Source organism: Podarcis liolepis, assembly GCF_965112155.1.
Source record: "Podarcis liolepis genome assembly, chromosome: 14".
NCBI lineage: Eukaryota > Metazoa > Chordata > Lepidosauria > Squamata > Lacertidae > Podarcis > Podarcis liolepis.
In genome coordinates, this window is record NC_139569.1 from 40,801,466 (window position 1) to 40,815,510 (window position 14,045).

The 14,045-nt window shown below is 43.7% G+C and overlaps 1 protein-coding gene across 1 annotated transcript in view; it reads left to right on the forward strand.

Moving 5' to 3' along the window:
* Positions 1–14,045, forward strand: part of LOC310693470 (NAD(P) transhydrogenase, mitochondrial-like) — a 963,907-nt gene that overhangs the window by 483,770 nt on the left and 466,092 nt on the right. The gene's annotated exons all lie outside the window — the stretch shown is intronic.

Here is a 14,045-nt window from a genome sequence, read left to right on the forward strand (position 1 = left end):
CTATGATCTACATGGAGGAAACTTCCTCAGGAAGCAGATCCTGGCCATCAATTAAGCATTGAGGAGATGCCCAAAGTTCTTGCGATGAGATTTCATTTACGGTATACCTAAGGTCCAGTTTATGTGTCCGTGTTTTTGTCACAAAATGCCCAGCAGTCAGCACCAAGCTGCTTTATCATATAAACAACAGTATGCTTAATGAGAAGGCAATGTGTTTAGTTAGCTGGTTTGCACAGAACATTAAGCCATTGGGTTTTTTTTTTTAAAAAAAACAACTGGATTAATGTGACTATGAGTGTGGTGGTGCACAATATACAGTGCTCGCTTTGCTCCTTTCCTACTCCTACTTATGCCGTACCAGTGGGAAACAAGGCAAAAACAAGTGGTATGCTAAGGGAAAAACCTGGGCTTATTGCTTGGAGAGAAATGAACCAGAAGCTCAAGTTCAAGCATCACAATAAGCTTGTTTCCCAGTGACTCAGCAGAAGCAGGGGAAGAGCACAGCATTAACTACATGCACCAGCACACTGCTAATTTGTGCTAAACCATAGTTCATTTTAAATATGTTATATTATCAGGTGCTAAGTGCCTCTAGCCGGACGCGTGTGGTGCTGTGGCTTAAACCACAAAGCCTAGGACTTGCCGATCAGAAGGTCGGTGGTTCGAATCCCCGCGACGGGGTGAGCTCCTGTTGCTTGGTCCCTGCTCCTGCCCACCTAGCAGTTCAAAAGCACGTCAAAGTGCAAGTAGATAAATAAGTACCGCTCCGGCGGGAAGGTAAACGGCGTTTCCGTGCGCTGCTCTGGTTTGCCAGAAGCGGCTTAGTCATGCTGGCCACATGACTCGGAAGCTGTACGCCGGCTCCCTCGGCCAATAAAGCGAGATGAGCGCCATAACCCCAGAGTTGGCAACGACTGGACCTAATGGTTAGGGGTCCCTTTACCTTTAAGTGCCTCTAGCATCATATCAAAAACCTTTTGAATGGGACTTTTTCTTCCAGGTGTTTTTCACAGAACAGTAATTTTTGTGTTTCATCTCACAAAATGCCACTTTCCAGGTACTGGCTTTCTAAACTTCCAGTATGAAATAAGTGGCATAGAAACCTATTTTATATGTGCCCTTAAGCAAAGTTTTATCACTCAGTGTTGATTGCCCAGTGTTGCAATGAGGACTACCATTGAAGTTTGTGGTGTCAAGTGTGTAGTTAAGGATCCCGAAATTATGGTGTATCTGAGCTTTTCTCCTGCCATGCAGAGGAGGAAGAGCCAATGAACTAGTCTTTGTCAGTTGTTGACATTCCTCTGTAACTATAATGGAAAAGAATCTGCAATAACCCTCATCAAATTCCTAAGCAGCAGAATGGTTTCTTGAACAGAAGTTGACACACAACCAGTCTTAAGGAGGAAACTATGTTAAAAAGATCTAAACCAGTTTCTAGGTTCCATGGTACAGATGTACCTGTAGAAATTAGTCACATCCGGTTATTACAGGTATATGCTTGATTTCTCCAGTAAGAGGAGCAATGCTGCCATTATTCAATCAGTGTTTCTTTTTATATTAAAAAAAACCCAACTGCAGTTCTCTCTCAATCGTTTGGTGCTACTAAAGCCACTAACTGGTGTAAATACAGTTCGTTCAGTTAAACTAAAATGTGTGAGGTTTTAAAAAAAATGTTCATGGTTTAATGGCACTCTGCTCCCACCTAGTGGATTCTTTGAAACATAATTCCTGAAAGCGTTTGAACAGTGCAAGTAAGTGATGACGCGTAACCAGTTTCAAGATTTGAATGCTGCAGGAAAAGGAAATAATCTGGGGCACCATCACATCACATCACATGTGTCTGCAACTCCATCTGACTTTTCCACAGCCCCTTTGCTGTTGTGAGAGAAAAGGTGTGTATTTCAGGACTCTGTATATAGGAAGCATTTGCCTACAAAATACCCCCAATGCCCCTTTCCATCAGGTACATTACAAAACATGGCATGCCTCCAAGCAATTTGCCACTCCTTTTTTATATCTGTTTTTAAAGAAAATCTGTATCCTGCCTTTCCATGATAAACAGTGCTCAATGCAGCTTCCTGTATTAATAAAAACAATTCAGTGTAGAACAATACATTAAAAACCATAAAAATGCAACAGAGTCAGACACACAAACTTATATCTTCAGTTAGGAGCTAACCTAAATACAGTGGTGCCTCGCAAGACGAAAATAATCCGTTCTGTGAGTCTCTTCGTCTAGTGGTTTTTTCGTCTTGCAAAGCAACCCTCTTAGCGGCTTAGCGCTATTAGCGGCTTAGCGGATTAGTGGCTATTAAAGGCTTAGCGGCTAAAAGGCTCTTAGCGGCTTAGAAAAAGGGGGGGGAGCGAAAAAAAATCGGAACACTCGCAAGACATTTTCGTCTTGCAAAGCAAGCCCATAGGGAAATTCGTCTTGCGAAGCAGCTCAAAAACGGAAAACCCTTTCGTCTAGCGGGTTTTCCGTCTTGCGAGGCATTCGTCTTGCGGGGCACCACTGTAAAGCTTGCCCTAACTGTAGAAAATAGAGAGCAAGGGGGTCAAATAAACCCCCAGGAAAGGGGAGTTTGGCAACTAGGGTGTGACCACAGAGGAGGCCCTCTTATGCATCTTAGCTAGTTTTGGAACAGTCATTATTGAGTCTGAGAAGGGCCTCGCCATCAGATACTAGGGAGAAGGCACAAATGGTATGGGAGGAGGTAGTGCTTTATATCATTTAGGCCTTTTATAGGTTATCACAACACTTTGAAACCCTCCCAGAAAGGTACTGGCATTCCAGAGCCACCATGGGAACATAAATTTATGTGATGCAAGATACAGTGGTGCCTCGCAAGACGAAAATAATCCGTTCCGCGAGTCTCTTCATCTAGCGGTTTTTTCGACTTGCGAAGCAACCCTATTAGCGGATTAGCGCTATAGCGGCTATTAAAGGCTTAGCGGCTAAAAGGCTATTAGCGGCTTAGCGGCTTAGAAAAGGGGGGGAGTGAAAAAAATCGCAAGACTCGCAAGACGTTTTCGTCTTGCAAAGCAAGCCCATAGGGAAATTCGTCTTGCGAAGCGCATCGAAAAACAGAAAACCCTTTCGTCTAGCGGGTTTTTCGTCTTGCGAGGCATTCATCTTGCGGGGCACCACTGTATAAAGTTTGTAACATGCAAGATTCCCAGCAGACAGTGGCCACTCTCCATCTCACCCTTGTGCATTCGTACTTCTGTTTCTGTAAATTGTATGGCCTTTCTTCAAGCTTCTTTCCGTACCCCGTGGCTCCCTATTCAAAAGTATTGTCCTTTAACTGCAGCTTCCATTTCTGTGGAGGAAGCTACCATTACTGGATGCTGTTGGAAGGACTTTGCTGTAACCCACAACCTTCTGATGATGTCTTCAACTGAACTCCTTCCTTACTGTTGTCCTTATAGCCAAGAAAGCCTTCCTTTTAGCTGTTGCCCTTGCCCAATTGATATGGTGCTCCCACAGTAGTCTGGGTCATGTGATTCCTCTGGTAATAGTTTCTCTCTTGCGTGATGCTCTAGGCACACTGTCAAGGAATTGATGTTGAAGCCTTTAAAACCCCACTCAGCAACTACTTTAGTAATTTAGAGAAGATGAATGACCTCCCAGCAAGTGCCATCATCAATGCTGCCACTCCTATTATGGGCTGGCAACCAAATCAGAGGGGCCTGATTTGGTTTTGGGTCCTACAGTTGCTGATTCTTACTTGGCATGGATTTAGAGCAGTGTGGGAGCTACTAGAGTTGAGGGTACATTTAAAGGGGTCTTAAGGAAGTATCTGCGGACAGCACTGGCTCCCGGCCTATAGAGTGAGATGAGCGCACAACCCCAGAGTCTGTCAAGACTGGCCTGTACGGGCAGGGGTACCTTTACCTTTAAGATGAGAACTAGCATATATCAACACATGGAAAATCGAAAACTGCTAATGCTGTTTGTTTACTTCATTGACTCTAAAATCTACCAATTTTAGGTTTCCTTTTTCATAGCTTTACTCTTGGGAATCAAGAATTGGTCCAAAGAGCCTTGTGTAAAGAGATCACCGCGTAAAACTGCTATACATGTGACAGCTTAAAAGCTGTTTTCTCTGGTATACCTTTTGTGCAGGAAAGTCAGTCTGCGGAGCGAAGCATTAGATGCGTCTAGCGGTTATAGCTAATCAGGTGTATTGTTTGCATTCTGGGCATGAATTCTTTATCACCCAGTTAGTGGAATCTGAGGCCATGCTCCACAAACATTTTCCTGGTTCCCCCCGAAGAAAAATGGCTGGAAGTGGGGAAGGGCTGCAGAGAGAAAGAGGCAGGTGAGCGAAGGGGTAAACAGCACCCCCAACCTGAGAGAGGGTGTATCAGGAGGAAGATGAAATAATATTGATTTATATAGATTAGTAATTTTGTATTAATGTAACTTATGTATATGTAACTATTTTTGGTAATACAGTGGTACCTCAGGTTAAGTACTTAATTCGTTCTGGATGTCCATACTAAACCTGAAACTGTTCTTAACCTGAAGCAACACTTTAGCTAATGGTGTCTCCCGCTGCCGCCGTGCGATTTCTGTTCTCATCCTGAAGCAAAGTTCTTAACCTGAAGCACTATTTCTGGGTTAGTGGCGTCTAACCTGAAGCGTATGTAACCTGAGGTACCACTGTATTTTGTTTAAGTTGTGTGTTGTTCAGTTTTTTTGTACGCTGCTTAGAGTTATTTTAATATTAAGCACTATAGAAATTCAATAATCGATAATCAATTTCTCCTACAAATGTGCCTTTCTCCATCACCACTTTGCCTGACTCTTCGCTGTTGAACATGTAGGATGGTATTCATGTAAGTTTTTCTCTGACTGGATTTGTTGAAACTAATGAGCACGACTTAAGTTTGATCCCTTATTTTCAGAGGAGCTCCTCCAGAACTTAGCTGAATACCAGCTGCAGTTCCTCCCTCAACTTCTGTTAGTTTTAAAAATAAAATGTGTTTCTAGTCCCTCGTGTGTTATGTAATAAGGAGATTAAATGTATGCATAGTTAATTGATAAAAGTTTTAAGGTTGCTGTCTTCTAGCTAGATCTGCTCTTCTTAGCTTTAATTCTTCTGGTTGCGATTGAATGTTTTTCTCCCATGTTGAGAAGCTGCAGCCTCTGGCCGTTTGCCACCTTTCCTGTTATTGCATGGTTCTTTTCATGAACCACATAGAAGTTGAGTGGGAGTAGAGCAGGTGCTCTGGTTTGCTGCAACCTCATGAGGAACACAAAGTAAATCTGCTCTTCCAAGCTACAGAAGACTTAACACTTATTCAGAAGTCATAGAATCATAGAATCATAGAATCATAGAGTTGGAAGAGACCACAAGGGCCATCGAGTCCAACCCCCTGCCAAGCAGGAAACACCATCAGAGCACTCCTGACATATGGTTGTCAAGCCTCTGCTTAAAGACCTCCAAAGGAGGAGACTCCACCACACTCCTTGGCAGCAAATTCCACTGTCAAACAGCTCTTACTGTCAGGAAGTTCTTCCTAATGTTTAGGTGGAATCTTCTTTCTTGTAGCTTGGATCCATTGCTCCGTGTCCGCTTCTCTGGAGCAGCAGAAAACAACCTTTCTCCCTCTATGTGACATCCTTTTATATATTTGAACATGGCTATCATATCACCCCTTAACCTCCTCTTCTCCAGGCTAAACATGCCCAGCTCCCTTAGCCGTTCCTCATAAGGCATCGTTTCCAGGCCTTTGACCATTTTGGTTGCCCTCCTCTGGACACGTTCCAGTTTGTCAGTGTCCTTCTTGAACTGTGGTGCCCAGAACTGGACACAGTACTCCAGGTGAGGTCTGACCAGAGCAGAATACAGTGGCACTATTACTTCCCTTGATCTAGATGCTACACTCCTATTGATGCAGCCCAGAATTGCATTGGCTTTTTTAGCTGCCGCGTCACACTGTTGGCTCATGTCAAGTTTGTGGTCAACCAAGACTCCTAGATCCTTTTCACATGTACTGCTCTCAAGCCAGGTGTCACCCATCTTGTATTTGTGCCTCTCATTTTTTTTGCCCAAGTGCAATACTTTACATTTCTCCCTGTTAAAATTCATCTTGTTTGTTTTTGCCCAGTTCTCTAATCTGTCAAGGTCGTTTTGAAGTGTGATCCTGTCCTCTGGGGTGTTAGCCACCCCTCCCAGTTTGGTGTCATCTGCAAATTTGATCAGGATGCCCTTGAGTCCATCATCCAAGTCGTTGATAAAGATGTTGAATAAGACCGGGCCCAAGACAGAACCCTGTGGCACCCCACTAGTCACTCTTCTCCAGGATGAAGAGGAACCATTGATGAGCACCCTTTGGGTGTGGAGGTCTGCAGCCTTAGAGCGTTTATCAGTAATTGGAAGTCTCAGTGGGTAAGAAGGGCCCTTTCTCAGCCCCACATTCAGAGATGGGTAACCTGTAGCCCTCCAGATGTTTCTGGACTCCCAACTCCCAGAATCTTTTACCATTGACCATACTGGTAAGTGCTGATGGGAATTGGAGTCCAGTAGTCAAGAATCATGGAAGTTGAAGTCCAGGAATCTGGAGGGCTGCAGGTTCCTCATCTCTGCCTTAATTGGTCATATTCAAGGCCCTTTCTCTTCCTTCCCCCACACAATATGCTTAACATAAAAATCCAGCATGGAGATGGTAGGGTAGAGTTTACCTCTGAGTACATTTAGACCAATATTGTGGCAGGGTATGTTTCCCATTGCATATTTCAAGTGCTGGTTGCTGTAATTCTCCTCCATGCCAAATTATAATAATATTGTTGAGTCATTTAGTCGTGTCCGACTCTTCATGACCCCATGGACGAGAGCACGCCAGGCACTTCTGTCTTCTACTGCCTCCCACAGTTTGGTCAAACTTATGCTGGTAGCTTCAAGAACACTGTCCAACTATCTTGTCCTCTGTCGTCCCCTTCTCCTTGGGCCCTCCATCTTTCCCAACATGCTTTTCCAGGGAGTCTTCTCTTCTCATGAGGTTGCCAAAGTATTGGAGCTTCAGGATCTGTCCTTCCAGTGAGCACTGAGGACTCCTTAAGAATGGATAGGTTTGATCTTCTTGCAGTCCATGGGACTCTCAAGAGTCTCCTCCAAGCACCATAATTCAAAAGCATAAATTCTTCGGCGATCAGCCTTCTTTATGGTCCAGCTCTCACTTCTATACATCACTACTGGGAAAACCATAGCTTTAACTATATGGACCTTAAATTATAATATATTGATGTCTAATAGGGAAAGCTCTTGCAGCTGAAGCACAACATCCAAAGCTATGAATTGGTTTGGAAGGCACATAAAATGGAACATGACCCTTCATATTGGAGGTGATAACATTTGAAAGTTGCACCATGGAGAGTCTCTGCTCCAGAACCGCTTTTTATTGTTGTAACTACTAGAATGAAAAGAAATCTCCATGTGATCAGTCCACACCGGGTTGTAAATGAAGGTTTACATCAACTATTGCCACTGCAAAAAATGCCACCTTGGATATGTGGAGGTTGGGGGGTGTCTATAGCCTATGAAGTGGTCTTCCACAGGAACGTGTTTTGAAATGATTTGTTGTTGTTTAGTCGTGTCCGGCTCTTCGTGATCCCATGGACCAGAGCACGCCAGGCACTTCTTTGAAATGATATGTGTTGACAAAAATTGTTTGTCAGCTCTATTACACATGACCTATAGAACTGGAGCAGTACAACTCACACAAAAATGTTCACGTGCATGGAATGGAGTGGACGTGAACAAGAGCTGTTCCCAGAGCGAGGTGGGTCCATTGTAATTCCTATCCTCCGAGACCATGGATATTACTTAAGCTGCGTCAGTAGGACACTCCCTTTGAACTGAAACATCTCATTAGCAGGGGACTGATTGGGGCAGAGGAAAGAGACAGCAACGCCTATTCCCACAACTGACATGTTTTCAGGAATGTGAGCTTTGATTCTGCAGCTGCCGCTCCTCCAATCATCAAGGGGTTTTGCAAGAATGAAACCGAAGGAACTCCCGAGTTCATAGCTCCAACTTGGCTGACCCACATTTTATTTGTACATCATTGGGGGGGGGGGGAAGAATTCCAGATTGCTCAGTGCACCAACCCAGCAACAAGCAATTTATCCCAAGGTACGGCACAAACTCAACAGTTGTCTTGCTCTGAAAAAGATGGGCACTGTGATTTGTGTATGCCAGTGCAAATTTTAAATAAATGGTTGACTTGGAATACAGACATTACTTTTATGTATGATCATGCGGTGGTAATTGAGGAAAGGGAATCTGAATTATCTCGATTATTCAAAATGATCAGATTTGAACTCGGAGAAATCAAAATTGGTGGGGGTAATTGCTTGTCTTTCAGGAAAATGTCACAGCAAAAGCAATGAGTCTTAAGGAACATAAAAAAATTGCTAGTCTTTTTGAGTTGCCTCAGTTTTCACTTTTGCTGCCACGTGACTGCTTCTATGAAAATTAGTAACAGCAAAGACGCAGTGGAAGCAGACCAGAAATCTTTTACATAAAAGAGGAAGTACATGCTCCTTGCCTAGACGTCTCCAGTATAAATGGGCTTATTGGGATTAGCTTTGTGGGATAGCAGATAGATTTTTGGATTTAATGTGGGGTGACCTAGCTTCAAATTCCTGATCTTATTAAGCTTAGGGCCGTACCACACAGGATGAAGAAGATCCAGGGCTGGCTCTACTGACTTTTTGTTTTAACTTCTGAAAATCACTGCAGAGGGCTCAGAATTTGACTGGAGCCCTCAGAATTTGACTGGTTACAAGCTCCAGAGTTCCTTGGGAAGAGGGGTTGATTGATAACCCACTCTGGAAACAGACGCTCTGAGAGGGAAATGGGGGTATCCTAACAACCTCCAGCACCCGTAAGATACTAGAGTTCTCTGGATTATTTGAGGAAAGCCACAGAGATTTAAAGTGGTATGATACAGCTTTATGTGTATACTGTAGTGCAGATGGAGCCTTTTCCTTCACAAAAGGATTAGACAACAATAGTTTGTCTTAGTCATGAACTCATAACAGTGGCTAAGATTAGTGTAGACTTGAGCTTTGAACTTACTTCATTTTAGACTTTTATTGAAACATGGTTGGGCTATGCATATGCATGCACCTCCACGGACACCCCACCCGCTTTCATTAGGCTGTTTTGGGACTACAACTCCCATCACCCCTAGCTAACAGGACCAGTGGTCAGGGATGATGGGAATTGTAGTCCCAAAACAGCTGGAGGGCCAAGTTTGGCCATGCCTGCATTAGGGAATAAATATCTGTACTAGCTTGAGGCTCACATCTTTTTTCATGTACCTTCTGCAGCAGGTGCCTTCTGTTTTAAACTTGAAACGCTTGCCAAAAACATTCCTATGCTACCAAGCGTAGACAGGCAGTTAAGAAAACACAGTTCCATAATAGTTTATGGCTTCTTATTTTAATTTTAAAGTGGTTTTATTGACTACAGATGTTGTAAACTACTTGAAGTTTTTTAATGGTATAGTGGTATTATATTTTTTTCTAAATATTAAAAAACCAGCATATTTTAAAGCTATCTATCATTTTATATCGCAAGTTAAAATTGCAACAACACACAGCAAATCAATACAAATGCAGTACAGCTATCAGCTGCGATAAATATCTCCACTTAGAAGGCTTGAGAGAGGAAGGTCTTCAGCAGGTGCTGGAAAGACAATAGATTTAACAGAGACTCTGGAGAGCCACTGCTTGCCGGATTACAGGAAAGTGCTGTGCTGGGAGGATGGATGATCCAGCCTGATAGAAGACCACGTCCTATTTTAGGCATTGCCATCATGACCTGCTGTGTCTGATGACTGCCCACCTGGCAGGTAAGGTCTAATGTGGAAATTTTCCCTTTAAAATCTTGGACAGAGAGACAATGTCAATACAGTTTCTCCCATGCTAACCCCTGTAATGAGCTAGAGTTCAGGTGCATTACATAGCAGGTAAAGAATGAGGTGAACCGCCAGCTGGAGGAGGGACAGGTCAAAAGCAGATTTAAAGTATAGCTGGGCTAAAACCAAGCTTGGCTTGCATTCTCCCTGCTGTTGAGACATTGCTGCCTTGCTATTACACTTTCCTTTTTGAATGTTATGTGCAAATTGTCTTTAATATTGCTCTCTGCTTTGAGAAGAGAGGTGAAAATCTGATCATAAGAAGCTGCCTTATGCTGAGCCATACCAACTCAGTAATATCTATATACACACTGATGCAAGTCTTTCTCAGCCCTAATTAGAGAGGCCGGGCAGTGAACCTGTGACTTTCTGCAGGCAAACCAGATGTTCTGCCACTGAGCTACAGCCTATTTAATCCTCAGATACAGGAATAAACCAGCCAAACTGTTAGCCCTCCTTTTTAGTCCAATTTCATCTTTTCCATTAGTTACCTTGGTTGCTGGATAGCCTGTTATATCTATTTAAATGTGGTTTTTAAATATATATATGTATATAAATATAGTTGGGACGTGGGTGGCGCTGTGGGTTAAACCACAGAGCCTAGGACTTTCCGATCTGAAGGTTGGCGGTTCGAATCCCCGTGATGGGGTGAGCTCCTGTTGCTCGGTCCCAGCTCCTGCCAACCTAGCAGTTTGAAAGCACGTCAAAGTGCAAGTAGATAAATAGGTACCACTCCGGCAGGAAGGTAAACGGCGTTTCCGTGCGCTGCTCTGGTTTGCCAGAAGCGGCTTAGTCATGCTGGCCACATGACCCGGAAGCTGTACGCAGGCTCCCCCGGCCAATAAAGCGAGATTAGCGCCGCAACCCCAGAGTCGGTCATGACTGGACCTAATGGTCAGGGGTACCTTTACCCCTTATATAAATATAGCTATATATAAATAAGGACTAGCCTTGAGAAGCTGCCTTTTAAAAATAAATCACCTCACAAAAACAACCCTGTATTCCATGGCTGTCGCAACTATCATAAATCCTCTTTGACAGATTTTCTGAGTTTGTCTTTTTGTTTGATATAATCTTGGCTGCTGGTGGTTTTTTAAATGGTGAAAATAATTCAGGCTGTAATCCTTTACCCAGGAATAAGCCCTGACTTACTCTTCTGAGCAGACAAGTAAAGCTTTGTGCTGTAGATACTAAATGATGGCTGCCCAATAGCTTAAAACAATGAAAGTTTAATATTCCCTTTCAGCATATAAACTGATGACCCTTCTTTTTATTTTATTTTTTAAATGTACAAAAGAAATTGATGAGGTGTTGCAGAGTTCACCATATTAATTGATGGGCGGTCTACACGTCTGCAGCATTATCTCATATATTGTAATCCACATTGCTGCAGCAATGAGGTAAGGAACCAGCTAAATACATAATCACAATTGTCCCACTAGACATAAAAAAAAGTCATGCGATTCTAATTAAGGTTGGATAACTCTTCAGCAGCTGAAGGAAGGTTCTGGCACAGATTTGAGAAGTGTTAGCCTAAATTAATAGAAGTCTCCTTTAAAGTACACCACACAAACACACCCTAAGTGCGCAGTGGTGTGCACATTTACTTGGAGTGTGTCTCATTGAACACAAGCGTGTGTCCTGACCCCCTCTTTCCTTCCCCAGGCAGATTTCCCAACAATTCTACTTGAATTCTCCATTGTGCCCATTTGAATGTTTCCACTATGTTTTTCTATGTAGTGCTCTTCTGCGGTTCCAATCCACTTAATTAAGGTTTCCACTGGACAACTTCCCGGCAATTTACCAAGTGGTACGCTCAGGTCAGGACTTTGTAGCCAGCCCTGCTAACTCAAAGCCAGATGTGTGGACTCGAATTTAGAAGCAGTGTGTTGTATCCCATGTAGGGCTAAGTTTAAAGTCATTTAACAGTATGCTTGCTCCGCAGGCGAAATGGTTTGTGCCAGCAGAGTGTTGTTGTGCGAGGGAATGCACAAGCAGATTTATGTATTTGTTTATAAAAAATATTTATGTACCGCTCTTCATAAAAAAAAACATGATAAAACAATTTACAGTTGTTATACATAAGGCAATAAAACCATATAAAAAGTTTAAAAGTCTGAAATCAGCTGACTATTGGGGGAAGTTGAAACAGAAGACATCTGCTGAATCTCTATTCCACAAAAGTAGGCTGATCCACACTGAAGGTGTGGTTCCTTGTTGCTGTCAAATAAGCTTTGCCAACTCAGCAAATGGCCAATGACCTCCTGTGTGGTGTAGTGGTTAAGAGCGGTAGTCTTGTAATCTGGTGAACTGGGTTCGCTTCCTGCTCCTCCACATGCAGCTGCTGGGTGACCTTGGGCCAGTCTCACTTCTCTGAAGTCTCTCAGCCTCACTCACCTCACAGAGTGTTTGTTGTGGGGGAGGAAGGGAAAGGAGATTGTTAGCCGCTTTGAGACTCCTTAGGGTAGTGATAAAGCGGGATATCAAATCCAAACTCTTCTTCTTCTTCTTCTTCTTCTTCTTCTTCTTCTTCTTCTTCTTCTTCTTCTCCTGCAGGTGATCTCAGTCATCAAGCTGGGACACAAGGGTTCAAGTGGTCCCTAAGGTACCGTGGACCTTTGTAAATTAATACAAGGACCTTGAACCTGGCTTGATAGTAGATGGGCAGCCAATACAGATGTTTTAACAATGGAGTCACATGTTGTCAGGTGCCCCCATCAACTGTCTGGCTGCAGCATTTTGCACCAGTTGGAGCTTCTGGGCCAGGCTCAAGGGCAACCCTGCACATTCCAGTACAATCCAGTCTCAAGGTTGCTGGTAACTGCTGAACCCTTGTGCCTGGTGGGCAGAGCATGTTGGATACAGCCCGTTGTGTTTGAGTTGACATGGGTGATATGCAAGTTGTATCTTAAAGCTAAAAGTGAAGGTACCCCTGACCATTAGGTCCAGTCGCGGACGACTCTGGGGTTGTGCACTCATCTTTCTCTATAGGCCGAGGGAGCTGTCGTTTGTCCACAGACAGCTTCCGGGTCATGTGGCCAGCATGACTAAGCCACTTCTGGCAAACCAGAGCAGCACATGGAAACGCCATTTACCTTCCCACCGGAGCGGTACCTATTCATCTACTTGCACTTGACATGCTTTCAAACTGCTAGGTGGGCAGGAGCTGGGACTGAACAACAGGAGCTCGCCCCCATCGCGGGGATTCAAACTGCCGACCTTCCGATCAGCAAGCCCTAGGCTCTGTGGTTTAGACCACAGCGCCACCCGCGTCTGCTATGTGAATATGGCGTATTCATGCATCTAGCCTGTCACATGATGGTGCAGTCATCAGGGGCCGATCGTACACCTTCAATCTCCTCTCAGCTTCAGGAAGAATCCTGTAGTGTGCAATGTGTTTGTTTTAAGATATATTATTGATGCATAACTGTTCCTTTTCCACCGACAGGTATTTTATTTGTTTGTTTGCTTTTTTGTTATAAGTGAACACTTGTCCGGTAAGTGGATGTTTTCCCTCTACTGAAACCTGCAGAAATTCGTAATGCGTGCTTGACTCAAAGGGCTGAAATGAGTTTTCTACAAACATAAAAATCCATTCATCTCCCTGACAAACTTGTTTATCAAAATAACATGAATGGAATGTCTGCCTCCGCAAGGGTAAACATAATTTACTGCATCACATTTGTTCTGTGGGTTAAAAGCAAAACGTCCTGTGTGTGCAAAGGAGAAACTCTCCTTATATCTACATGACTGCTCTGTGGGACGTGTAATTTATTCATAAGTTGAAATGTGGAGTTGAGGGGAGGGAGAAGAGAGAAGATGCTGTGTCAGTTGGCAGGCTGAAGAAGTCCCTCTCAAAGTTGTCCAGTCCTTCCCACCAGTGATGGCTGGTGCCCACTGGTACTTGGTAGGGTGGAAGGCAGTGAGACCAGACAAGAGTGGAGCCAGAGCTAATGGCAGGCATCCAATACAGTGGTACCTCGGGTTAAGAACTTAATTCATTCTGGAGGTCTCTTCTTAACCTGAAAATGTTCTTAACCTGAAGCACCACTTTAGCTAATGGGGCCTCCTGCTTCTGCCGCGCTGCTGGAGCACGATTTATGTTCTCATCC